The sequence below is a fragment of the Stenella coeruleoalba genome, assembly GCF_951394435.1.
Source record: "Stenella coeruleoalba genome assembly, chromosome: 7".
Lineage (NCBI taxonomy): Eukaryota > Metazoa > Chordata > Mammalia > Artiodactyla > Delphinidae > Stenella > Stenella coeruleoalba.
In genome coordinates this window covers 103,905,825-103,933,000 of record NC_137153.1, presented here as the reverse complement: position 1 = coordinate 103,933,000, position 27,176 = coordinate 103,905,825, and the positions used below count along the sequence as shown (strand labels likewise).

The window sequence follows — 27,176 nt, the reverse complement described above, 5'->3', positions numbered from 1 at the left end:
GGATGAGGGACAGGTGATACTTTTTAATGGCTCCCACGGCACAGGTGCAAATGTTTTAGCAAAGAATTTGAGAGTCTTCACTCCTTGGAAGCCACCTAAATCTCTAGCCTTCCCTCCCTCTTCTCTCCCCTACACACTCTGGTTTTCATGCCTCTGGCCTTTGTATATGTTGTTTTTCCTGCCTGGAATTCTCTTTGTCATGTTTCTAAACCTGGAAAAGTTCTGTTCATCTCTAAAATCCACTGCAACTTCCCCAGGTAGAGTAGTTCAATTGCTCCTTTGTTTTCCTGGAGGTCTCCTACATATCTTTATTATATAGCACATAGCAGACCACACTGGAATGTTTTGTTAAATCCTCCACCTTCCCCTACTACATAAAAGAAACTTCATCATCTATTTCTCCAGCTTTTGGCACAAGGCCTAGGCCACTGTGCATAATATACATTATTACTGAATTACTGTACTGAATTACTGCACAAAAACTGTATCCCCTCTTTGACAGCCTTCAAATGCATGAAGACAATGACCTTGCCCATCCTATTCATCTCTTCTCCACCGAGACTCCTAGAATCTTTCACTAATCCTTCCTTCACATGGACCCTGGCTCCCTCTCCATCTTTGTCCCCCTCCCTTGTATACGCTCCCATTTCCCAAGGTCACTCTGACAACTGGGACACAATGTCATACTTTCAGGAGAGCCCTGCAGGTTCTCAAGAACTGGCACCTGGAGGAAGAAGTGCTCATGTAAATATTCAGGACTGCACTCCCCTACAAGAGCAGGGATAGGGGCCCTCAGATCAGGCAGGGCCAGGCTCCTAGACCTGCCTCAACATTAGACGGGGCCCTTGGGTACATTTGCCACACACCTGGCCAACTCCAGAGTCCTCACAGCTCTGAGCTCTGTCCTGTGCACTCTACTTGCACAACTGCCAACTTCCAGATTTTTTTCTGCATAGCTGGAAGGATATTTACATTTTTTAAATAAAATGTTGTCATCTCACACATGCCATTTTGTAAACTGTTTTTCCATGCAAAAATCATGCTGTGCACAAGTACCTTTCCAGGTTATTAAAGACACATCTAACATAGGGATTCTTAACATAATGTTCCATGGACTGACTTTAGGAAAACGGAGACTTCTAAAATTGAAAGTTGACGTTTATGTGTATGTGCATATATGGCTTTTTATGGGGAGAAGATCTACGGTTCTTGGAGACTCAAAAGCGTCCATGAGCCAAAAATTAAGAGCAACCCATCATCACTTTTATTGGACACACAATATTCCACTATACGACTGTGCCACGCTTTATTTTAAAAATCCCCTCTTGTTGGACATCTAGGCTGTTTCCACTGCATTGACACTACAAGGAATTCTTCTCTGGCTCTTCCTGTGGGTACAGGTGCTCATTCATTCATTCCTTCAGATGAATCCCAAGAAGAGAATTGTTTGCCTAAAGGACATGAACCTTTTGAAGGCAATTCTCTGGTTCTTATTTGATTCCTATTTGAAGGTTCTAGCTCTTAGTTTTTCAAGTCCAACTCTGGACCATCTCAAGCTCTGCTCTGAAGCTCCCCCCCAGTGCAGCCTCATCTCAAGTCTGCCTTCATCCAGTCACCCTTCGCTCCAGTCAAGTGACTTCATGGCGAGCTCCTCTGGCTTCTCTCAGCTACAGGCAGCCTCCTTGAATGGATCTGAGACAGACCACTGGACTCAGTCTCAACAGACTTTTGCTCAAGCTACATCTCTGTCACATACTATCTGTGTCATCTTTGCCAATTCACTCAACTCCTCTGACTGGAGATGATCATTTTTGCCCTAAGAATAAGTGTCTCATTTTACAAGTGAAAAATGTGACCCTGACATGATGTGACTTATTCAAATAATGACCTTCTTTGCACTCCAGGCTCTAGAAGGACACGTGAAGATTTAAAAACCGAGGCATCCCTTGGAATTTCCTTATGAACTATCTTGGCATTTCCCTACTTTCCACCAGAGGCGTAATGAAAAGTTTCAAATTTCCAAAGAGGCATTTAATGATGTGAAATTAACTATGTGAGTCACAAAGCAATTCAATTCTGGATTAACTGATTGAGAGATTATTTCAAACCTTCTCAAAAAGGGGCGGGGGAGGGGAAGACTAATCGTTTTCAAACTGAAACCTGAAACCTTTAGGGAAAAATCTCCATGTGCTCTTTTCCACCTTCTTCTCCACAGTGAGTTATGTCTGCCAAAGCACTAGGTGAAAACTATGGGGTGAGCCCTGAGCCACAGGAACGCATCTGCAGAGACAGGTAGCTGGGGAGACAGAGGAGAAGTTCTGAGTCTCGAGGCAGAGCTTCACTCGTAATGGCAAAGCTCTAGCCTCACAGCCTGGTGTCCTCTAAACAACCCTACGTGTCCCAACATGACAACGGTATTACCTGCTTTAGGACTGCACTAGATAGATAGAGTATAGGTTTGGCTGGTGTAACATAAGACTCAAATTGGCAATGGTACAAGCAAGGTTATGTGTTAGTTCTCTTTCCAGGGCTGGGATGGTGCCTCCATGATTATCAGGGCAGCAGATCACAGCATCCGCTGGAGTCCACTGCCTGTGCTGCTTGGACCCACTTCTTCATATTAGTTCTGGAACCATTCCTTCAGGATTCTAAAAGGTTTATAGGGAAACTACAGCCCCGACCATACTGCTATTTGTCTTGGGGCTTTAAGTTAGTCATCATTCACTGCTCCGCTATGCATTCTAGATTTTCCCTCACCCTCAGCTAGAAGTTAATGGCATGACCCATTCACCCATTCATCCTGGAAGAGTCTGAGGCCATGGTCACCTGCCCTCCTTAGACTGTGACTGCTGCATTTGTCCATTTACTATCAAGATGGGGTAGAAGAGGGCTTCCCTGGTGGCGCAGTGGTTGAGAGTCCGCCTGCCGATGCAGGGGACACGGGTTCGTGCCCCAGTCCGGGAGGATCCCACATGCCGCGGAGCGGCTGGGCCCGTGAGCCATGGCCGCTGAGCCTGCGCGTCCGGAGCCTGTGCTCCGCAACGGGAGAGGCCACAACGGTGAGAGGCCCGCATACCACCAAAAAAAAAAAAAAAAAAAAAAAAGATGGGGTAGAAGAACACCAGCAGAATGCCAAAGTGGATCACCTGGAGGCCAAACATTACTTCTTACCGTTACTGAGCACTTTCTCCTCCTTATCAGAAATAATTATCTTCATCAGGATGGTGACTCCGCTTCTTGCATGATGTTCCCCTGGGACAAGGAGCCCAAAGCTCCCTGGAAACAGTAATAAACTATATTTCAATGGTCTCTCTCCATGTTCCCTTGAAAGTATTCCCTTTTGTTAACCAAGACCTCCAAACACTCAGTGTTCAGATTTTCCATAACGGATGCATAAATTCTCCAAGTGAGGATACTCTCACTGCTACCTCCCTTGGTTACCAGTCCATATATTCTACCTTTTGAGGGCACAGTGACATACAAAGATCATTGATTTAGAATATACACTGCAGCCTGGAAGATGACACATCATTCTAACACTAGTGCCTCAGCTGTGTCTTCAACAAGCCATTCCATCACTCTATTAGGTTGGCAATTTCTGGATGAGTGGAATGTGATATGATAAGTGAATCTCCAAAGCCTCTTTAACTGTAAAGTGGGTCCCCCCTCCCCCAGTCTGACACACTGTTACATGGGATCCACTGGCAGTGAATGGTACAGTCTTAAAGCTCCCAGACAGTGATACCAGGTGAGGCCCGGCAGGCAAGAAAGGCAAAGCCACACCTGACCTATGTACCTATTCCTGTCAAAAGGAATCGCTGCCCCTTCAAAGTGAATCTTCCTAGGGTTTATCTCCTGCCCCCTAGGAAGAGTCTGTATGTGTGGTTAACACCTCTAACGTACTTGACAGTTCTTACATATGTGGTCCAATTATCACGACATCATGAATATAAGTGTGATATTCTTCCTGATGTTCAGACTTCCTCGGAATATATTATGACAGAGGGAAAGAGAGCTAAGATAGCCCTGGGGCATGACTAATGTATACTATTGTATGTTCTAAGTGAATACAAACTGTATCTCACTCCCTTTTCTGATAGGGATGGAAAGAACACATTTGTCATACAAGTGGCCACATTCCATGTATCTAAGACCCTGTTAATGACCCTATTAAAGGCATCACATCTTGTATAACAGCTGCAAGTAGAGTTCCATCTAGGCTGAGTTTGCAGTAGACTCGATCATCCTCCAGGAACCATCTGACCTTTGTAGGGGCCACACTGATGAATTAATAGAGATAAGGACAACCAACCCTATGTCCTAGGTCTTTAAGGTGACACTGATCTCTGTCCCTTCCCACAGCATGCAATATTGTGTTGACAATACAAGGGAAACTAGAAAACATTTTGAATGGAACGACCATAGTACAACATATGAAAATTTGTAAGAAACAGATGACACAGTGCTTAGAGGTGAAAGATTACACCATTAATTTTCAATCCTTTTAATTTTCTAATGTAAGTATGTAAAGGTAAAATGTCCCTCTATGTTCCAGTTCAAATGCTGTCTAGTTTACTTCGTATTATCTTTTTGGACCTATGGATTATTTAGAAGTATGTTGTTTAATTTCCAAATATTCAGGAATTACCATTTTGTTACTGATTTCTAATTTAGTTCTGCTATTGTCAAATAATATACTCTGCATGATTTCCGTACTTTTAAATTTACTGAGAACTGTCTCATGGTTCAGCACACAGTCAAGTCTATCTTGGTGGATGTGCCATGAGTTCTGAACAGAATGAGTATTCTGCTCTCGTGGGTAGAGTGTTTGATAAATGTCATTCAGGTCAATTTTGTTGATGTGTTCAATTCTTCTATACCTTTAGTAATTTTCTGTCTCATTTCATAGGAAGAGCATGAAGAGCTCTTTGTAGGAAGAGCAATGTTAAAGTCTCCAAATATAATTGTGGATTTACCTAATTCTTCTTTCTGCTCTGTCCATTTTTGAGTCATGTATTTTAAAGCTGTCTTAATTGGGTAGTTTAGGATTATGTCTTCTTGATGAATTACCCTCATGTTCCTATAAAACGTCCCTCGTTAGTCTTGATAATATTCTTTGTTTTGAATTCTACTTTGTCTGGTATTAATATAGCCAATTCTTCTTTCTTATGATTAGTATGTGCACATTACATCTTTTTTCAATACTTTGAATTCTAACTTATCCGTGTCTTTGTGTTTAAAGTGATTTCCTTATAAGCAGCACACAGTCGGTCTTGCATTTTTATCCAGTCTGGACTGATTTCTGCCTTTTAATGGGAAGTTTACCATTTATATTCAATATAATTAATAATATAATTAGGTAAATTTACCTTCTTGTTATTTGTTTTGGATTTGGCCCAAATGTTCTTTGTTCCCTCTTTTCTTTTTCCCTGTCTTCTTTTGGATTAATTGAATATTTTTTATCTTTCTAGTTTAATTCCACTATTGGGTTATAAGCAATACTTCTTTGTTTATTTGTTTGTTCACTAGGGTTCACAATATACGTCTCTAACTTATCACAATCTACCTTCAATTAATATTATACTACTTCACATATAAATTAAAAACCTTGTAATAGTATACTTCCATTCACCTCCTCATGTACTTTGATAAATTTTATCATAAAATTTATTCTCACATAGATTAAAATCAACAATATATTGGTTTGATTTTGCTTTCAGTAATCAATCATTTTTACAGAAACGTAATATACTTAAATTTAAAAATTATGTTACATTTACCATTTCTGGAGCTTTTCATTTCTCCCTATAGATCCAAATTTTCATCATTTATTTTCCTTCCATGTGAAGAACTTCTTTTTTAACATTTCTTGTAATCCAGGTCTGCTAGCCAAAAATTCTCTTTTTTTTTTTTCTGAAAAAGTCTTTGTTCTCTTTTCAATATTGAAGAATATTTCCGTCAGATATATAAATCTAGTTTTACAGTTTCTTTTTTCTTTCAGCATCTTGAAGACGTTTTTCTATTCTTCTGGCATGCATGGTCTTTTTTCTTTTTTAAATTTATTTTTGGCTGCATTGTGTCTTCGTGGTTTGGTCTTAGTTGCTGCGTGGGCTTTCTTCAGTTGCCGCCTGCGGGGGCTACTCTTCATTGTCGTGCGCGGGCTTCTCATTGTGGTGGCTTCTGTTGCTGCAGAGGTTGGGCTCTAGGCGCGCGCGCTTCAGTAGTTGTGGCACGCAGGCTCAGTAGTTGTGGCGCACGGGCTTAGCTGCTCCGCGGGATCTTCCTGGACCAGGGATCAAACCCATGTCCCCTGCATTGGCAGGCAGATTCTTAACCGCTGCGCCACCAGGGAAGTCCCTGGCATGCATAGTCTTTGATGAGAAATTGGATTAATACATTTATTCCTCTATACATAATTTTTTTCTGGCTGTTTTTAAGATTTTTCTCTTCATCTCTTGTTTCCAGAAATTTAATTAATTTAATTAATACGCGTTTTGTGTGTTTTCTCTGTGCTTTTCCAGCTTGAGATTTGATGAACTTCTTGGATCTGTGGATTTATATTTTTTAATCAAATTTGTAAAATTCCTTGTCATTATCCTTCAAATGTTTCTGTATACATATGAATTTAATATATGACAAATGTGTTTTTTAAGTCAGTGGCAAACATACATCCTATGAAATAAATGGTTTGGAACCTTTATTTTTTTCCTCTACTTCACTCCATTCACAAAAATAAATTGCTTTTATATTAACAACCTCACGTAAAGAACAGAAATATAAAAGTTTTCGTGAAAATAAAAGGATTAGTTTAAGAACTTAGTGTAAAATATCCAAGTTATTGCCCTAGCAAAACCTGTATGTAGTTATACAAAAATTACTGGCCCTGATTACACTTAACTATTGGCCAGCTGGGCAGGCACCCCCCAGCCATCCCCCAAATCAGATCTGCCATATGTGATTGTGTGGTTTATGACAACCGTGTTCCAAATATTTTTTTTATCAGCTGTTCTCTGAAATAAAAATGATGAAAATCATGTGTTTCTTTTAAAAAAATGTTCCCTTGTATCTGGTTCAACTGCAACATATAGTAAAACAATAACAATAATGTTTTAAACAAAATAGAAATCTATTTCTCTCTCATGTTAACATAGCAGTTCAAGGTTTATCCAGAGGCTTGAATATCATCAGGTACGCAGACTCCATCCCTCTTACTGCTTTGTGACTTCCAGCTTGTGATCCAAGCTCCATATATCTTACCCATTTATCTATTTTATTTTAGCCAGCCAGGAGGAGAAACAGAGGAGAAAATCATGCCCCTCCCTTTAAAAATATTTCCTGAAAAAATGTCAACACTAATTCCATTTATACCCTACGGTCAGAATTTAATAACATGGCCATGTCTAACTACAAGGAAGTCTGGGGAATGAGGTTTTGTCCCGGGCTACGGTTTCCAGGTAATTTTCAGGTGCTGCATTACTGAAGGAGAAGGTGGAGGACAGATATTAGGGGACAAATAGCCTTTCTGTATTGCTCATTCTTTCCTTCAACAAAACCGTCTGGCCACCCATATATAAGGCACTAGTAACAGACTCTAAGAATGAACTTACATATAGTCCCTCCCACATGTAACTAAGAACATGTATCTTTTATTCCCTGCCTACAGCCTACTTTCAACCAGTTTTGTGTGTAATTATATTTTGCTGGTTTAGTTCCTACGAATCACCATTACTAAGCTCCACACAGAACTCAGCACTACATTACGCACCATGAGAGATCCTTGAGTGTTAGAACGAAAGAAAACTTCAGAGATCATTTAATCCTTTGTGGTTAAGAAAACTGAGGTCCAGAGAGAAGGGACTTACCCAAGATGCCTGCTTCAATCTCTCTGCTGGCAGGGACTCAGATATCTATCTCCAATCACCACACAGTTGGTCAGGACTCTGCAATTCAAGAAGTAAAAGCTGAGCTTCCCTCAGGATTCCCCTGCTGTGTGAGTCACAGAGAAAAACCCCTGGGGACAGCCAGCAATTAGCAAAGCTGCTGCTCTAAGAAAGCAGCTTGCTAGGCACTTGAACTTCTCACTATTAAATGGGAATTGATCCCACCTAGACTGCTAAAATATCTTTCACACCAGCATCTGTACCTGGAAAGAAACCAGCTAGCGGAACGTGCTGGATTTAACAGCATAATCCAACACCAGCTGTGTGTCCTTGAGCACACTGCTTAACCCCACTGAGTTTCAAATTTCTTACCTCTAACTTGGAGGTGATCATCCCTATGCTATTGTACTGAAAAGATCTAGTGAAATACCATAGATAATACCTTGAGCACAATACCCGGTACTTGATAAATGTAACTTTGATTCAATTACATTCATGTATCATTGCTTCCAGGAAGAACTTCCTTTACCAAAACCATTTTGGATGAGTCACTACCTCAAATCCTTCAATGGCTCCCAATCACTTACAGAAGAAAGTCCAAACCCCCAGCCTGATGTTCAAAGTCTTTTCTTAAAAAAGGGAAGCTTTGATAAATCCAAGATGGAGCTAAAACATAAGTCAACTGACTCTTGTTCTAATAATCCCTGAACAAATAACTATAGTAAGATGTAGAAGGTTCTACAAGAGAGATTAATATAGAGCCCTGGGGTGGAAGGGAGGACCATTTGTCAAAATAATGCTTACATCTTCTCAGCCATTCCCGTCCAGGGATTGGAACACATCCTAAAAGAATAACTGTAGTCATTTCTAGGTGGCAGAGTTGTGGGTAGTTTTTAATAATTTTGTTATCAGTTTGAGTATTTTACATCAGCAGCAAAACATTTTTCATCGGTGTAATAAATGTAATAATGATAGTAATATATGGTGCCTATAACTGAAGGAAGTAATGAAGGGGGAAGTCTGTGAATGAAGTCCGATATTAGGACATTTAACGACAAGATAACCCCAGTAGTCCCTGGGGTCATAAGAAAGTACATGTCACACAAAGGATCACTGCCAGTTTATTCTATCTCAAGTCCCAAGGTCATTTTTCTCTTTCTGAGACTCTATGGCTACATCTTGAGGCTAGACTTGCAATTGAAGGGCACTCCTCAGCTCTAAGATAAGCGGCGAACAAGAGATTCAGATCTAAAATATAACAGAAAATCATGCAAATCAATAAGAAACAGAAAGCCGCCCCAATAGAAATATGGTAACAGGATACAAACAGTCAACTTCAGAAGAGGAAGCCTCAAAAGCTAACAAGCTTTAAAGAGATGTGCAAGATCATCAGCAATTAGAGAAATGCAAATGACATTCTGAACCTAGGAAAAATTATAAGCATTTTGCACTAGCAAAAACAATAAAAAAAAGAAAAATTATAAGCATTTTGCACTAGCAAAAACAATAAAAAAAAGGAAAAAAATACTGTGCCATAAACTTGGTTGGTGAGGTTGTGGAGAAATTGGAACCCTGTACATTGTTGGTGGGAATGCAAAATGGTGCAGCCGCTATGAAAAACAAGATGGAGGTTCCTCAAAAAATTAAAAATATAGTTACCATAGGATCCAGGAATCCCACTTCCGGGTATATATCCAAAAGAACCGAAATCAGAATCTTGAAGAAATACCTGCACTCCCATGTCCAATACAACACTATTCACAATAACTAAGGTATGGAAACAACCTGAAAGTCCATTGACACATGAATAGATAAAGAAAACATGGTATATACATACAATAGAATATTATTCAGCCTTAAAAAAGAAGGAAATCCTGCCATATATGACAACATGGATGAAGCTGGAGGACATTATGCTAAATGACATAAGCCAGCCACAGAAGAACAAATACTGCATGATCCTACTTATATGAGGTACCTAAAATAGTCAAACTCAGGGAAGTCCCTGGTGGCCCAGTGGTTAGGACTCCACGCTTTCACTGTCAAGGGTGTGGGTTCAATACCTGGTCGGTGAACTAAGATCTCACAAGTCACGCAGTGTGGCCAAAAAAGAAAAAGTCCAACTCACAGAAGCAGAGAATAGAATGACGGTTGCCAGAGGCTAGGCAGAGTGGAAAATGGGGAGTTGCTCAATGGGGATAAAGTGCAGTTATGCAAGATGAGTATGTTCTGGAGCTCTGCTGTACAGCACAGTGCCTGTGATCAACAATACAGTATTGTATATTTAAAGATTTGTTAGGAAGGTAGGACCCATGTTAACTGTTCTTACAAAACAATCAATAATAGTAATAATTACCCAAAGAGGCTCAAGGAAACTTTTGCAGGTGAAAGAAAAACAAAACACAAAACCGAACTAGTAGTGATGTGGGAACTAATGGCCCAGTGGGAGGACATCCTGGAAGGCAAACTAGCAACACTTACCCCACTCCTTACTCTATGTGTAGATTGTTGGGTATATATCTGCACATACCCGACAATCTCCCTCTAGGGTGTAAAGCACAAGCAATTCTCACAAAGCTTCATCAGAGGACACACCTGGAGATGGTTATCGTTGTATTTCTTTCTTGGAGCAAATGGGAAGATGGAGTGGAAAATAATTCTGATGCTCATTCCTGGGAAAATGAGTAGGTAAAAGTAGGTAGAAACACAGCATAAAATACTATGAAGGGCTTCCCTGGTGGCGCAGTGGTTGAGAATCTGCCTGCCAATGCAGGGGACACGGGTTCGAGCCCTCGTCTGGGAAGATCCCACATGCCGCGGAGCAACTAGGCCCGTGAGCCACAACTACTGAGCCTGCGCATCTGGAGCCTGTGCCCCGCAACAAGAGAGGCCACGACAGTGAAAGGTCCGCACACCGCGATGAAGAGAGGCCCCCACTTGCCGCAACTAGAGAAAGCCCTCGCACAGAAACGAAGACCCAACACAGCCAAAAACAAATAAATAAATAAATAAGTTTATTAAAAAAAGAAAACAACCTTCCTTTCAAAAAAAAACCCATGAAATATCAGACAAGAGTTCACAGGAATGGTTTAGGTTATTGTTATAGCAACACTGATGGATCTTAAAAACATTGCCCTTGATGAGAAGAAAGGGAAAACCAGAATGGATACATTTATGAAGATTCAAAATACATGCATATAAAATAATATGCATTTTGAGAGAACTCATGCAAACAGAGAGAGAGACATAAATCCAATAGCATCTGTTTGGCCTCTCCTCCTCCCGCGCTCCCTGTGTGTCTACACTTTCCATGCCAACAATACTGAACTGCCTGTAGTTCCACGAACTCAGCATGCTGTTTCACTATTGTCTGCCTCTATACACGCTGTTCCTTCCCCCAACCCTCCTGTCTGGTTCACTGACGGATGGGCACACTGAATCTTACTCACTACTGAATCATTGGAGCTTACAGCTTGCTATTTGGCACAGAATAGCTGCTCAGTAAATATTGTTCACTTAAACTCAGTTTAGACAGCTTCAGCAGGCCTCCCCTGCACCACAAGCCCCCTCCTCTCCTTTCCCAATCTTTTTGTGTAATAGCTACCTGTTGTTGAGTACCTTCTAAATCCCAACACCATACTAATATGTGGAAGGCACATGCGTGAAGGTCAAGATTCGGGGAGCTCAGTATGGAAAGAAGACTGGGGTATAAAGTTCCATGTGTTCATTCTCATTTAATTCCCACCACCACACATTTTCTGTAAGGTAATCCTTACCACTGTACCTGGCATCCACTAGTCCAGAGCCCCTCTGGTTCATTCCCATAAAGAGTAAACTTCCAGCCATATACCAGGGCATAGGAGAAGATGACACCTCATGCAGTTGCTTGGGGCGATCTAAAGGACCCTTTGCTTTTACAGATTTTCAACCAGTCCTCCTCTTGGAAGGCCCAACTTTGCCCTGTTCAGAAGTTCCAGAATCCAGAACCTATCTAAGTCTCTAGGCTATAAATTTCTTTGCTCTCTTTGTTCTCCAGAACTTCTCAGGTCTGCTAATACCAATTGGACCAGTTGTCCATCTGCTTTCCAGCTTTCAGTATCCTTATCATCCCTTCTTCCTTTCTTTTTGTCCTTGAGTTTATGCCATGCATTATGCTAAATTTCAGTTACTGTCATTTTATTGGTGTTTTGGGAGAGAACAGGGATAAATGAGTATGTTCAATTTATCATCTTTAACCGAAGGCTGCCCATTCTCAGACAATTTAAATAGTTAAAAATGTTTTACTTAGTTTGAGGCAAAACAGGCAACTTGGTAAGATCCGTCTCGCATTCTTGTTTTGACACAGTAAATCTTCAGATGTTAGAGAACACCTTCATTTCCCCTTTACGCTTTGATTCCTCTCTTCTCCAGGATAAAGACACACCCCCCTCCGGTATTCATTAAAATTATTTTATTTGTGTGTAATAGAAACTACACCCAGCAAACATACAGGAAAGGTTGAGGGGAGATGGGTGCACTGGAAGGAAGAGCACCGAGCTAGCTCACAGTTGCCTATGCCATAGATCATTGGTTTTCAGCGTGCGCTCCCGGAGCAGCAGCATACTTGCGAACTTTCTGAATTGCAAATTCTCACGCCCCACCCTAGACCTACTGGACCAAAAAGTCTGGGGCTGGCACCTAGCAATCCATATGTTAACAAGGAGATTCTGATGCACACTCAAGTCTGGAAGCAACTGCCTTAGGATCAGCTATGGCCAAGGACACAGGGACCTCAAGAACAAACCTGGCCACTGTGTTACCTGAGAAACAGCAATTATAAACTGGAGAGCCACTCATTTGATACGAATTACACTCCAACCTCCCAGTAATTAATAGTACTCCTACGGAAGAGACAGTTAACTTCCAGACGGTCGGTGTTGAAAACGACTCCCAGGACTTCCCTGGTGGCGCAGTGGTTAAGAATCTGCCTGCCAATGCAGGGGACACAGGTTCGATCCCTGGGCTGGGAAGATCCCACATGCCGCAGAGTAACTAAACCCGAGAGCCACAACTACCGAAGGCGGCGCACCTAGAGCCCGTGCTCCGCAACAAAGAGAAGCCACTGCAGTGAGAAGCCCACGCACCGCAACAAACAGTAGCCCCACTCGCCGTAACTAGAGAAAGCCCGCGCGCAGCAACGAAGACCCAACACAGCCACAAATAAATAATTTTTTTTTTAAAAAAAGAAAATGACTCCCATCCATTCACACTTTAGTCTCACGCTTTCACTTGCTCTCGCTATTGTACGTGAGTGTCTATTCTAAGAGAGCTGGCCCAGGTCTACGGTATCCTCTCCACTGGGTACTCACGGTGCTACTCATAATACAGGTTTGGAGACAGCTTTGTGCTGAAGGTGTGGCTGATAGCCTTCTCAAGAGCTTTGCTCTCAGGAGCTAATGCTTTAAGGTTGTTCACCGAGAGGTAATCTACAACAAAGACAGTGAACCTCCTATCCTTGGTCTGGTTTCATTCCAGCCTTAGAAGACACAGAGGGAGATGCACCCCAAAGAAAAAATTTGATTTTGATTGATACCTGAGTTATTATGATGCAGAAAAGTTTCTGAGAAGTTTCAAGAAGAGAGTTAAAGAATCATAAATTTAAAACATAATAATAAAAATTTTTAAAAAGAGTCATAAATAAAACAATCTATTTTTTTGTCACAGGGGCATTGTTTCTCATCCCTGACCCAACTTGCTCAGAGGGCCACTAAGATTCTAATACACCAAGGGTCCAATAGATTGAAAGGAAAATAATGGTTTCGATTTGACCGTCTATTGTGTGCCCAGCAAGGTGCAAAGCTTTTATATGTAGTATGTCGATTCACTTAAAGTTTAAAGCATTCATGAGTTTTATCCTCCTTTTAAGTACGATGAAGCTAGGGCTCAGAAAGGATGAACAGCTTGACCAAAGGCACACAGCTAGTAAATCAAGATTAAACTCCTATCTATCTGCCTGCAGCATCCTTGATCTTAACCACCTGCCACACTGGCTCCATGAACACACAGAGCTATGTTTCAAATAAAGCAGTTCCCAGTTTGGACAGAACTGGGTCAGTCCAAAAGGTATTCAGAGTTTTACTCTGCCCAGAACACATCTTAATCTCCACCACCACCAAACAGTCTTATCTGCCTAACAAATGATTGCATTTCCTTCAAGACCCAGTAATGGAGCACCTCCTTTACGAATCCTTCCTCCCACCCCAGAACTGAGTCAGTCACTTATTCTATCCTGCTGCTATTTGTTTACCTGGATGTCTCTGCCACAAAACTGTGAGCTCTTAGAAAACAGATTGGCTTGATCTCTTGCATCACTACCACCTAGGGCAGGGCTAAACACGTAGGCTGTATTTAGTAGTTGCTTGTTGATTCAAAAAAATAAATTAAAGAATCATGGATAGATAGCTGGATGGATGAACGGGTCTCAAAGGGAAATGAGAGTAGCAAATACATGACTTTAGTATGGATAGCTCAAGTGTCAATTAGGGCAAAACCAAAGCTATTTATCTAAAAACACTGGTGCTTCCGTCCAGTGACTCTTGCCCTTGGTATTTCTTTTATGTCTCTACCAATATCCTATCTTCCCCCTTTCCCCCTTTCCTTTACTTCCCTTGTCTTCCTTCTCTCTCTCTCCCTCTTTCCCTCTCTCTGTCTCTCTCTCTTAAATGCCTATAATATAGAACTTAAGTCATTCATATAATATTTTCATTTGTTATAATATATGATTCAGATATAAATAACGTTCCCCATTCTTAATTTCAAAATACAATGGATGGAACATTTTTATAATGTCTAAAAATAAGACCCAAAACAAAAACACCCACAACTCTCTCCCTTGAGTTAACGGCATACAGTAAATTGATTTTTTCTTTTTTTTTGGTGAGTCAGTGACTATCAATAGGGAAAAAATTATCCAACCCTGTTCAATGGTAAGAATTAACACAGTTTCAGCATCTGCTAAGTGCCAGCAATGCATTAATCATAAATATACAATAATTAATCATATATAATATATATTAATTATTAATCATATATTAATAATTAAGCAAATATCCTCCATCTTATTATCTGCATTTATAGGGAGACAACTGAGGCTCAGAGAGGTTAAGTGACTCTTCCAGTACTACCCAGTAGGGAAGAGGAAGTGAGATTCAAATTCAAGACACATACTTTCTCATTCGATTTAACATTTTCTCACGTGAAATCAAAGAAGCCATATTGGTAGGAGGAAGGAAGAGGAAATTCCCCTAGCTAAAAACAAAAAGGATTAAGGAACACTTTCTCAAGGAGAATACCAAGGTTACTCGGCCATGGTTCTGTAATCACGGGTGTAGAGCTTGCATGCTGACACTTCCTATGATTCAGCTCTGCCGTCTTACTCGGCTCTTTACAAAATTAAACCACATTTTAGAAAAGGAAACAATATCAGACTGATAATAATTTCTGTTTTAAAATCTGATAATTTAAAACAAAGGTGAAAGCCAGTGGAATGACAGAGATTTTTATCTCACCTTCTAGTCACAGAAATGTTGACTGTGAAAAAAGTTTGAATTCCAAATTCCAGAAACAAAGCTTTCTTTGCTAATTCTGGAGGTTTGTCATATTATTTCACAACCTACACTCCCCACGCCCCCACTCTCATGAGTCTGCTTCCCCTTCCTCCCTCAGTCCATGCCATGAACCCAAAGGCAGGCTACAAGAAGGGGGCCATTAGGGAGGGGCCCAGGAGTTCTTCCCTGCATGTGACACTTCTGAGAATCTCTAACTACCACCTCCCCGCGATCCTCTCAAGCAGCTCGGGGCTGAGCAAGAAGGAGCGGGAAACCAGGCAGTATGTTAGCCCCGCTTGGGTTCTGAGAATTGCTACTTGGCCATAGTTTTCTCTGGCTTGAACCATAGCAGCGGGCAAGGTGGAAAGTGTAAGAAAAGGAAGTGTAACTGATGTCCTCGGGGAAGTCATCAGAGTGAAACCAGGTGGGATCTATGGGAGACCTCAGTTCTGGCCAAGGCCAAGGTGGCCTGCCAAGTGTTGCTGCCAGGCTTGCCCCCCGTCCAGACTTGGGGGAGCCTTGTAGCATCAGCGCTCTGCTCTCACACCTCATTAGGTTCCTATTGCACTTTGCACCTTCATTCTTAAGAAGTCACATGTCCCATTAAATGTGAGTCTTTCCCAAGGCCAATCTGAAGCCTCTACTCTTCTGGGCTGCATCTTGACAAGTTAGTACACTATTGTGGTTGAACATGGTCTGTGGATTTAAGCAGATCTGACTTCAAATTCTGGGCCTGTCTATTGCCATCTATGTGCCTTCATGTCATTCGGTCCTTTGACTTCTCTGTGAGAAGAACTCCCTAATCTATGTTTTCATTCCCTACCTCTAACATAGCCAACAGCCTGCTAAACATTTCCACTTAGATGTTCCTTTATTGCCTCAAATATGACAAACAAAAAGCATTATCTACTCTTTCCCATCCCCTCACATCCTTTGTACTGTTCTTTCTTTCTGCTAATGAAACCACCAGTCATTGAGATCCGTTTTTAACTCCCCATATTGAGTTAGAACATAAATCTTTTTGATTCTTCCTCCATATAGTTCTGTGTAGTCCAACTCTTCATTTCTCACAGGTTCTGGTCAGTTCATGACATTTTATTCCCCTATACGTGTACTCCTTTTGAAACAGGAGGGAAAGGGGACAGGGCACAACCTTTAAAAGAATGACATAGCCATAGGACATGGCAAAAACTGGTTAGAACCAGCTAGGTCCAAGATGGCAGAAGATTCGACTTCCAGTGGACCTCGAGCCTCATTATATGCTCATTGTAATAAGTTAGCATCTAAGTAACACACCCACCAGCACCATGACAGTTCTGAGGCTAACCATAAAAGGCCAAAAAGCAGGCAGTGGCCCAATTCCTGGAAATCCCCACCCCTTCTCTGAAATAGTTGGAATAACCCGCCCACTCATTAGCCTATGCAATTACCCAGCCCATAAAAACTAACCATGCCATATGTGGGGGCCTCTCACCTTCTGAGATGGCTCACACTCTGTCTGTGTGAGTCTGTTTCTCTGTAAATAAATCCACTTCTTACCTGTCTCTCACTGAATTCTTTCTGCAACGAGATATCAAGAATCTGAGCTTCATTAAGTCCTGAGACCAGGTGTGTGACCTCAATTAAAAGACCATGGGTTTAAGCCCCAATCTGGTTTTGGCCAGGTTCGAGTTCTGGCACGTGGGTTCAAGTCCCAGTCTGAGTTGCACAGTTTCACTTTCAAACTAGCCTTTATTCCACAGCCAGAAAAATTCTTTCTGAAATCATGTTGACCAAAATACCCTTCCATCACCACCTTCACTGCCATTAAAACCATCAACAAACTTCTAACTGGAAAAGTGTACACTCCTTGACCTGGTGCTCAAGGCTCTTCATATCCAGGCTCAGCTTCTTCAAGCATCATCTCCCAGGCAGGGCTCCCCACCTAAGGCTTCTGCTTCCATCAAACCATTTCACTCAACATGTACTCATTCCATTCACTAAATATTAGTAGAATGTCCACATTAAGCCAAGTATTAGGGATACAGGGGGTGAATAAACAGACACAGCCTCTCTGTAGTAGAACAGTCTTTAGACACATAAACACATGTATGATGACAAATTGTGAACTCCTGGTTAAACATGACAGATTGACCATAGCATTTATATCTTCTCTTTCCTCCAATGAAATAAACAACAACAAGAAACTGTTTAACGTATAAGTGGACAACACATCATGATGAAACTTTGGAAGACAGGCTATAGATAGATGAGCAATGATCAACTAAGCACAGTGGAGAAAATGTCAACCTTAACCACCTGGAGAGGCATATTCTGACATAGTCACGGACCCTGTGGAACCATCTGCAAGGCAAGGCTCTCATGGGCCAGATCTTCCACAGAGGCATGAGGCTGCACATCCGGACACAGAGAGGATTAAACTCTTAGATTTCCCCTCGGCCCTGCAGAGCCTGACAGACACCCTAGAGGCAGAAGAGCTAGTGTCTGGAGAAATTGTTTGAGGAAGCTCCAGACCCATGAACGTCAGGCACAGAGCAGAACAGAGATGCACGGGTCTGAAAATGATCATGCCAGGGCCCATCACTGTCACAATCCAGAACTCCATGGATAAAAAGATGATCCTAAAAGCTCCAGCTGCGGAGCGGTAGGAAGACAGGAGATGATCGTAGGCAAACAAACAGGAATCAGAAGTGCAATCAGGTTTCTACCAGAAATGCTAGAAGTTGGAAAAGAACTGGAGAAAGCCTTCAGATTTCTAAGGAAGTTTTTAACCTAGAATCTATTACTTAGCTACACTATCAACAAACATAGGGAGAAACATATAAACATTTTCAGACATATGAAGGCTCAGAAAATTTACCTCCCATACACTCCCTCTTTTTTAGGAAGTTAATTGAGAACATCCTCCCGCTAAGCAAAGGAATGAAGCAAAAAGAGGAAGATGCAGAGACCCAAGAAATAAGGGGTCCAAAACCAGAAGGCAGTGGAGGGAATTTCCAGGATGCCAGCGGGGCAAGACACAAAGAGAACTCGCTGTACGGTCAGCACAGGGTGGAGGGCTCCAGGACAAGGGCTGTAGGAAAATTAAAAATGACACACATTAATATCTGATATATTTTACCAATTAGAACAGCGCTGGGCAAACTCCAGCCCAGGGACCAAATTCTGCCCGCCACTTTTTATTGGCACACAGCCATGCCCATTCATTTACATATTGCCCATGACTGCTCCCTCTGTAACAGCTGAGTTGAACCGTTGCGACAGAGACTGTCTAGACTGAAAAGTGTAAAATTTTTACTATGTAATCCTTTACTAAGAAAGAATTTGCCAAAACCTGATTTAAAAGGGGAAAAAAATACTGATTTGATGGACTGGGTGAAGAAAGAATAAATACAAGGAAAAAAATTTACACCAACTGGAGGTAAAGAAGCAACTGTGAATTCAAGAAATACAAAGTTGTGCAAGAAAAGAAATGATCATAGGAAACTACTTAAACTCTGCAGTGGACAATATTTGCATGATCATAAAAACATAAACTCTGATTCTGATTTATAAAAAAATTATGATATGCATATCAAGGGAAGAAGAGAGAAGAAATGAAGAGATGTATAAAAGATCTATATTTTCATCTACTATAGCAGGAAGTCTGTCACCGATAAATCAATAGATAACAATAGAAGCATATTTGCTAGAAATACAGAGGCATATGCCATAAGAAATAACAAAAAGAGCTAAAAAGTGATTTGTCTGGTGAGCAGGACCAAATGAGGTAGGGATTAGTAAACAGGCACTACTATCTTCATTATAAATCTTTTGACATTGTTTGTTTTTGTTTTGTTTTTGCGGTACGAGGGCCTCTCACTGTTGTGGCCTCTCCCGTTGTGGAACACAGGCTCCAGACGCGCAGGCTCAGCGGCCATGGCTCACAGGCCCAGCCGCTCCGCGGCATGTGGGATCTTCCCGGACCGGGGCACGAACCCGCGTCCCCTGCATCGGCAGGCAGACTCTCAACCACTGCACCACCAGGGAAGCCCCTTGACATTGTTTTTTTTTTGTTTTTAACTGTGTATACATATTATTTAATAAAGTGGCAGTTAATTTTCAAAAACACACAATCTCAAAAATTACACAATAGGTGTCATGAAGCCCCAAAACAAGATGCCATGATAAAGAATAATGAAAGTGGATAAACTATAAATTTACTTTTGTCTTCAGAGAAGTGGGTTCTACGCAGATGAAATTTAAACTGATAACTTGCAAGTTAGCCAGCCAGCCAGTTTAGGCAAAGGGGACTCCCAGGCAAAGGACTAGCACGTGCAAAGGCCTGGGGTGAGAGCAAGCATGATGATTTAAACGACTTGAAGTGGACAGGATTGGCTGAGGGTGAGAAGTGTTCAGGAACAAACTAGCAAAGACAGCAAGAAAGAGACCATGATGCCACCATGAAGCATGGCAAAGGGACTGCTGACTCACATAACAACGTGTTGCAACACTGTGACCAACATTTGCAGCACATTTCTTCTTTTCATGATTTTTGCATTAGAAACTGACTCAAATCCACAACCCAATAGAAGGAGTTACTGTGTAGTCAGAAAGTTGAGCCAGACTGTAGCTGTTCCTTTCAAGATGACATGTCAGACTCATCCATAAGCAGTGAGGTGACCTCCCAGTGCCCCCGAGGGCTTTGCAAGTGACATGCTTTTCTCCAATAAACTCCTGCTCCCATACCCTCCTACTCCACCCCCTCAGTTCCTCCAGGAATTTTGGATGCAGGATTCCCTGCGATCTCTTCTCAGGCTCCTACTTGCCCCTCTTAAATCAAATTCCAAAGTCCTGGTTTTTGCCATCACTTGACTGCCTTCCTAAGTGCCCTATTATCCACCCTCTCATAATTCTGTCCCAAATGTCTCAAAACAGATTTGGAACTTCCAAGGAAGGACCCGAGAGATGATTTCTCCATACTTTTATGAGGAAAATGGAGCCCAGGGTCCATTTCCCCAACATCAGGCAGCAAGCTGATGACAGAACCAGGGTCACAATGCAAATTGCACCACTTTCGGTTTGTGAGGTCCTCCCTTCAAGACTCTGCAGGAAGAAAACCCAAAACACAGCTACTACACATCTATGGGCAGGAGCCTGAGACTCTGAATTTCCAAGAGGTGAAATTTCCTTTTCGTACCCTCTATTAATAGAGTTTTTTCATCTATTAAAGAAATTATGATTAATATTAGGGAAATATGTTCTAGTTACATTTTACAATTCATGCCCTTCGGTTAATGTGTACCCAGATTTAAATATTTCCATGAAATAGCACTTATTCTCTGTATATTAACTCTTGCTTCCTCAGAAGCATCAGGAAGCCTTACATTATTGCTGCTCGCATTTTCTTGAAGGCATTACTAAAGATTAATTACAAATTATTTTTATTGTCCTGGGACAAGACAGTACTGAATTAATAATGTGTCCTAAACATTAATTTAGTCAGTGGCTCTCAGTCACTTGGTCTCAAAACTCCTTAGCTTTTTAAAAATCAAGGACCCCAAAGTTTGAGTTGGTATAGGTTTATTTATAGATATTCTTAGAAATAAAAACTGAGAAAGTTTAAGAAATCTTTACTTATTAATTTATTTTAAAATGCCAACAATAAATCCACTACATGTTAATATAAATGACATTTTTTATATTTTTTTTAAAAATATGTAAAAAAAAGTACTGAGAAGAGTGGCATTGGTTTTGCATTTTTGTAAATCTCTTCCATGTCTGAATTAATAGATGACAGCTGGATTCTCACATCTGCTTCTTCATTCAGATGTAGATAAAACACATCATGAATCCTCTGGAAAACTCCATTTACACTGATGAGAGAATGAGCTGGGAAAAGGCCAAAATCATCTTGGTATTGTCATGAGAATAGCTTTGACCTCATGGCCACCCTAAAAGGGTTCCAGGGATCCTCAGTTGTCCCCGGACCACATTTTGAGAACCACTAGCTTAATTAAAATAAAAAAGCAGAATATATTTATTTATTCGAACATTAGTGTTTTCACATGAGAGGTTTCACTTGATCTTCCCAATCAAGCAAGCAGAAGATATGTTTACATCCTATTTCTTATAAGAAAGTGTTTGTTAGGATATTGGTAAATTTGTTTTTAAACATTTCGACCCACAAGCCATGACTCGGGGTCTGTGGGACTCTTTGGGTGGACACCCAATGGCCAAAGTGATGACACTCAAAGGCGCTGGACTTACCTTAAGAAGCAGTTCACCCCGTTCTTGAATAGTCATTTGTGGGCAATTCATTTGGATCCATCATTCATTCAATAGCTTATCTCAATACTATTTCGCTGTCTAGGGTATAGATTCCTATTTAAGGAAGCAGAGTGTCTTATTTGGGTGCCCCTTTGGGGGGAAAGCACTGCCCTAAACCTGGCATCTGCTGAGCAAAACGATAATCATAGTAATAATCAGCTGAGCAAACAGAGGATTTGCACTTTGCTGAGTGCTGGAGTCGAGGGGGAAGAGAGGACCGTGGCAAGAAACAATGCATTCAGTATAAGGACTGAGGTTGTGCATTAAGATGGTATTGGTTTCTAATCCCTTTCCGCCACTTACTAACTGTATGACCTGGGCAAGTCATAGGATTCTGTGAACCTCAGTATCTTCACCGGTGAAATGGGGAGAACAATGCCAGTCTCCTGGGGTTTGAGGGAAGTTCATATAGGATAATGTATGGAAAGTACCTACCGCTGGGCCTGACATAGTAAGAGCCCCCCAAATGGCAGTTGTGATGATGTGGACCATAGTAATGATGAGGCAGCAACACCCTGATGTTGGCACAACCAGCTGATTCCAGGACCCACAGAGGGGCTTCCATGCAGAAGCTACAGCTTCCCTCCCCTCGCTCTATTCCAGCCACAAGAGCTGTCTTTCAGATTCTCAATTATGCCAGGTTTCTCCCAGCCTTAGGGCTTTCCTAAATGCTACTCCCTCTGCTCAGAAGCACTCTGAACCACTCCAAATTCACAGTCACCCAGTCTGTCATGTATGTTCCATAGCTAAACTCTCCAGATCTTCCGGAGAATCCATAAGTAACAGCAATGGTTTTCTTTGTCACCCCTACCCAGTCTCTTCAAGGATACACTCCACACTGAACTATTTGCTTGATGCTCGCTTATCAGTTTACCCAGAAAATGTGCCCCTGAGTTCACTTTTCCTAGACTACCTGCAGTTTTTTGTCTGCCCTCTCTTCTTCTCTTCTATAAATCCTATTTGAGACCTTTGTTAATTAAAATGATTGATCTCTTTTATCTACAAATAAACAGTGTGCTGGTAATTCACCAAGTTGCTCTGCATAATTCTTTGACATTGCCCAGGAAATGATGGGTCCTAGGACAAATCTGCAGTGTGCCTAAGTTCACACAGGTTACAGAATAGAGAGCTATACCCTCCTCTTCTCCACCAAATCAACAAGACAAAAATTAGCAGACTGCAATTCACTTTTGCCCTCAAAACTCTCGTTTTATTTCAGTGAGGACACCTCACTTTGTTCCAGAATATCAAAAATTAGCATGGAAAGGGACGAAGTAAATAACACTATATTTTAGACCACGGCCAACATTTCAAAGATAAAACAACTATTATTAAGTTAATAAAACCTGATAAATGAATTCAGCAAGGTAGCAGTATAGAAGATTAACATACAGATATTGGTTGCATTTCTTTACACTAACAATGAAATATCAGAAAGAGAATGTAAAAAAGAAATTCCTTTGAAAATCGCACCAAAAAAATAAAATAAAATAGGAATAAACCTGACCAAGGAGGTGAAAGACAGATATGCTGAGAACTATAAAACATTAATAAAGGAAATTAAAGATGATCCAAAGAAATGGAAAGATATCCCATGCTCTTGGACTGGAAGAATTAATATTGTTAAAATGGCCATACTACCCAAAACGATATACAGATTTAATGTGATCCCTATTAAATTACCCATGACATTTTTCACAGAGCTGGAACAAATAATCCTAAACTTTATATGAAACCATAAAAGACCCAGAATTGCCAAAGCAATCCTGAGAAAAAAGAATAAAGCAGGAGGCATAACCCTCCCAGACTTCAGATAATACTACAAAGCTACAATAATCAAAGCAGCTTGGTATTGGCACAAAAACAGACATATGGATCAATGGAAAAGAATAGAGGACCCAGAAATAAATCCACACACCTATGGTCAATTAATCTTTGACAAAGGAGGCAAGAATATAAAATGGAAAAACGTCTCTTCAGCAAGTGGTGCTGGGGAAGTTGGACAGCTGCATGTAAATCAAGGAAGTTAGAACACACCCTCACATCATGCACAAAAATAAACTGAAAATGGCTTAAAGACTTAAATATAAGACATGGCACCATAAAACTCCTAGAAGAAAACATAGGCAAAACATTCTCTGACAAATATCACACCAATGTTTTCTTAGGTCAGTCTCCCAAGGCAATAGAAATAAAAACAAAAATAAACAAATGGGACCTAATCAAACTTACAAGCTTTTGAACAGCAAAGGAAGCCATAAACAAAACTCAAAGACAACCTATGGAATGGGATAAAATATTTGCAAATGATGCAACTGACAATGTGTTAATTTCCAAAATATACGAACAGCTCATACAACTTAACAACAACAACAAAAACAACCCAATCAAAAAATGGGCAGAAGACCCAAACAGACATTTCTCCAAAGAAGACATACAGACGGCCAATAGGCACATGAACAGATGCTCAACATTGCTATTTATTAGAGAAATGTAAATCAAAACTACAATGAGGTACCATATCACACCAGTCAGAATGGCCACCGTTAAAAACTCTACAAATAACAAATGCTAGAGAAGGTGTGGAGAAAAGGGAACCCTTCTACAATGTTGGTGGGAATGTAAGTTGGTGCAGCCACAGTGGAAAACAGTGTGGAGGTTCCTCTGAAGACAAAAAATAGAATTACCATATGATCCAGCAATCCCACTCCCGGGCATATATCCTGACAAAACTATAATTCAAAAAGATACACGCGCCCCTCTGTTCACAGCAGCACTATTCACAATAGCCAAGACATGGAAGCAACCTAAATGTCCATTGACGGATGAATGGATAAAGAAGATGTGGCACATATATACAATGGAATATTACTCAACCATAAAAAAGAACGAAATAATGCCATTTGCAGCAACATGGATGCAACTAGAGATTATCATACTAAGTGAAGTAAGTCAGAGAAAGACAAATACCATATGATATCACTTAAATGTGGAATCTAAAATATGACAAAAATGAACCTATCTAAAAAGCAGAAACAGACTCATGGACGTAGGGAATAGACTTGTGGTTGCGAAGCAGGGAGCGGGGTGGGGAAGGGATGGACTGGGAGTTTGGGGTTAGTAGGTGCAAACTATTATATATAGGATGGATAAACAACAAGGTCTTACTATATAGCACAGGGAACCATATTCGATGTCCTGAGATAAACCGTAATGAAAAAGAATATAAAAAGAATGTATAACTGAGTCACTCTGCTGTACAGCAGAAATTAACACAACATTATAAATCAACTATACTTCAATTAAAAGAAAAAAATAAATTAACGAAACCACACGAGAGAGAACTGAATCTCCACAGTGATTTTCTAATCACTGCCTCACACTTTCCCCCTTGGAGCTATCCAGCCTTGTCCTGCTGGATTATGTTTCTAAACACAGCTCTAAATTTACCCTTCTTCTCAAAAATGTCCAGTGTCTGTCCTACCACTGCCCACAGCCTGAAATCCCAACCCTTTACCCTGCTATTTGCATCCTTCTGTGATCTGGCTACAGCCCACTTTACCAAACTCTTCTTTCTCTCTCTGCCCCTCCACCTCTACCTGTAAATGCCAGATGGCCCACTGCAAAACTCTCTTGATGAAGGAAGCAATATATTGCTTTACATGCGGACGCAAGTTTCTTATGTCATTGGTACACAGACTAGCTACTTTGAATAGTGCTGCCAATACAGTTCTCTTTCCCTGGAATGCCTTTCCATCATCAATATCTAACACCTGTCTATCCTTTAAATCCCCACTCAAATGCTACCACCTCCAGGAAGTCTTCTCTATTCATCTCCACTGAAAACAATCTGTCATTGGTGCTCCCTCTTACACTAGTTAACTCACGTCTTGTATTAGCATTCTGTATACCCACATCCTGACTCTTCCAGTAGGCTGCTATTTGATGGAAGGGCTATGTCTTCATGCCTCTACATCTGCCTCCCTCTCCCCCATACTCTGCACAGCTCCTGGCATAGAGTAAGTGTCAACTAACGGCCTTAAGCAAACTGATAGATAAATAAATCAAATCTGATATTTACACCCTCCTGCCTAAACCGCTTCGATGGCTTCCACTGCACTCAAATTACACCCCAACTCCCTAATAGCAGCTATAAAGCCATGTTTGATTGTCCCTGTTCACTTCTCCAGCCTCATTTGGGGCTACGTCTCCTTTTCCTTACATGTGTGTCTCTCCCCTATATGTCCCTTGAACACATAAAATTCTGTCTGGCCTCAGGGCTTTCACACATGCTCTTCCCTCTTTGTAAAACCCACTTCCTCCCATTAATTTTCTGGTCCACAATTTCTGACATTCCAGTTTTCAACTTAAAAGCCACATCCTCAAAAAGACCCTCTAGGTTATCTATCAGTCAGGGCCCTGGCAGGAAACAGGTGTCATATGTCAAGTGGGCTAAAATGATGATAAAGGGGCTCTATACAAAGGTATGGACAGGGTTTAGGGACACCAACAGGAGATAACACAGCACCCCATGGCTAGCAACAGTAGGGCTCCATTACCTCCCTCAGGCCTGAAGCAGGAGGGGAGGGAACATGTACCAGAACCTGGAGAGAGTAGTGTAAAAGAAGGCTACCTTAAAGTATTGGTGGCCACCAGTAGAGGGTCACAACTAAGCAGCGGGATCTGTAGAGAAAGGAACAAAGGAAGTAAATACCCCAGCTTCATTCTTCTCCCACCATCCAAACGGCCAATCCCCAACTGGGAGCAGAGGAGCCTTTTAAGGCAGTCCCTGCAGGTCAGCCTCCCAGGAAAGATGGAGAAGGGTAGAAAAAAGGATGACAGGGGTGAGCAGAAGCTACCCAGCCCACCATCCATTCTCAGGTAGACCCTCCTGTTATTCTGTCTCATAGCAATCTGTTTTCTTCTTAGTATTCAATAAAATATTTACTTTCATATCTTTTTGCTGAATGTCTATAAGCACTTTCAGATGGTCAATTCCGTGGACACGTAAACCCCACGTGTTCACTGCAGCACTCTGGATCTAACATATGGTAGGTGCTGAATAAATACTTGCTAGTTAATGTGTGAACACATGCATCAGTCAGAGACATAATAGCACATATAATTATGCACGTACACATTTCAATTTCAAAGGGAGAAGCCTCCTCTACAGAATTAAGAAATGCCAGGAAATTTCACATCAAAGTCAATTCGATGAAAACAAAATGCTGCCTAGCATAAAAAATCACTCTAACTTCAAAAAGAGCTGATCATTTTCTAAGAAGAGAAGAAAAAATGTCCTTCCTATTAACTTGCTGTGAAAACAGGCTGAGCCAGACTAGATAAGTTACCACCGTGTAACACAAAATTGTTATCGTCCCCAATCCACAAACAGATTGAA

The 27,176-nt window shown here is 41.1% G+C and overlaps 1 long non-coding RNA gene across 8 annotated transcripts in view; it reads right to left on the bottom strand.

Annotated features, from left to right (window-relative positions):
- LOC307188624 overlaps positions 1-27,176 on the bottom strand; it is a 301,789-nt gene that overhangs the window by 35,458 nt on the left and 239,155 nt on the right. For 6 of the 8 annotated variants that reach the window (XR_013829019.1, XR_013829022.1, XR_013829023.1 and 3 more), the window contains one exon: positions 7,863-7,940. This is a non-coding gene — a long non-coding RNA (uncharacterized lncRNA). Of the gene's footprint in view, positions 1-3,171; positions 3,277-7,862; positions 7,941-26,408; positions 26,459-27,176 lie in introns of all 8 variants that reach the window. The other 2 variants (XR_013829020.1, XR_013829021.1) reach the window with 2 other exon arrangements.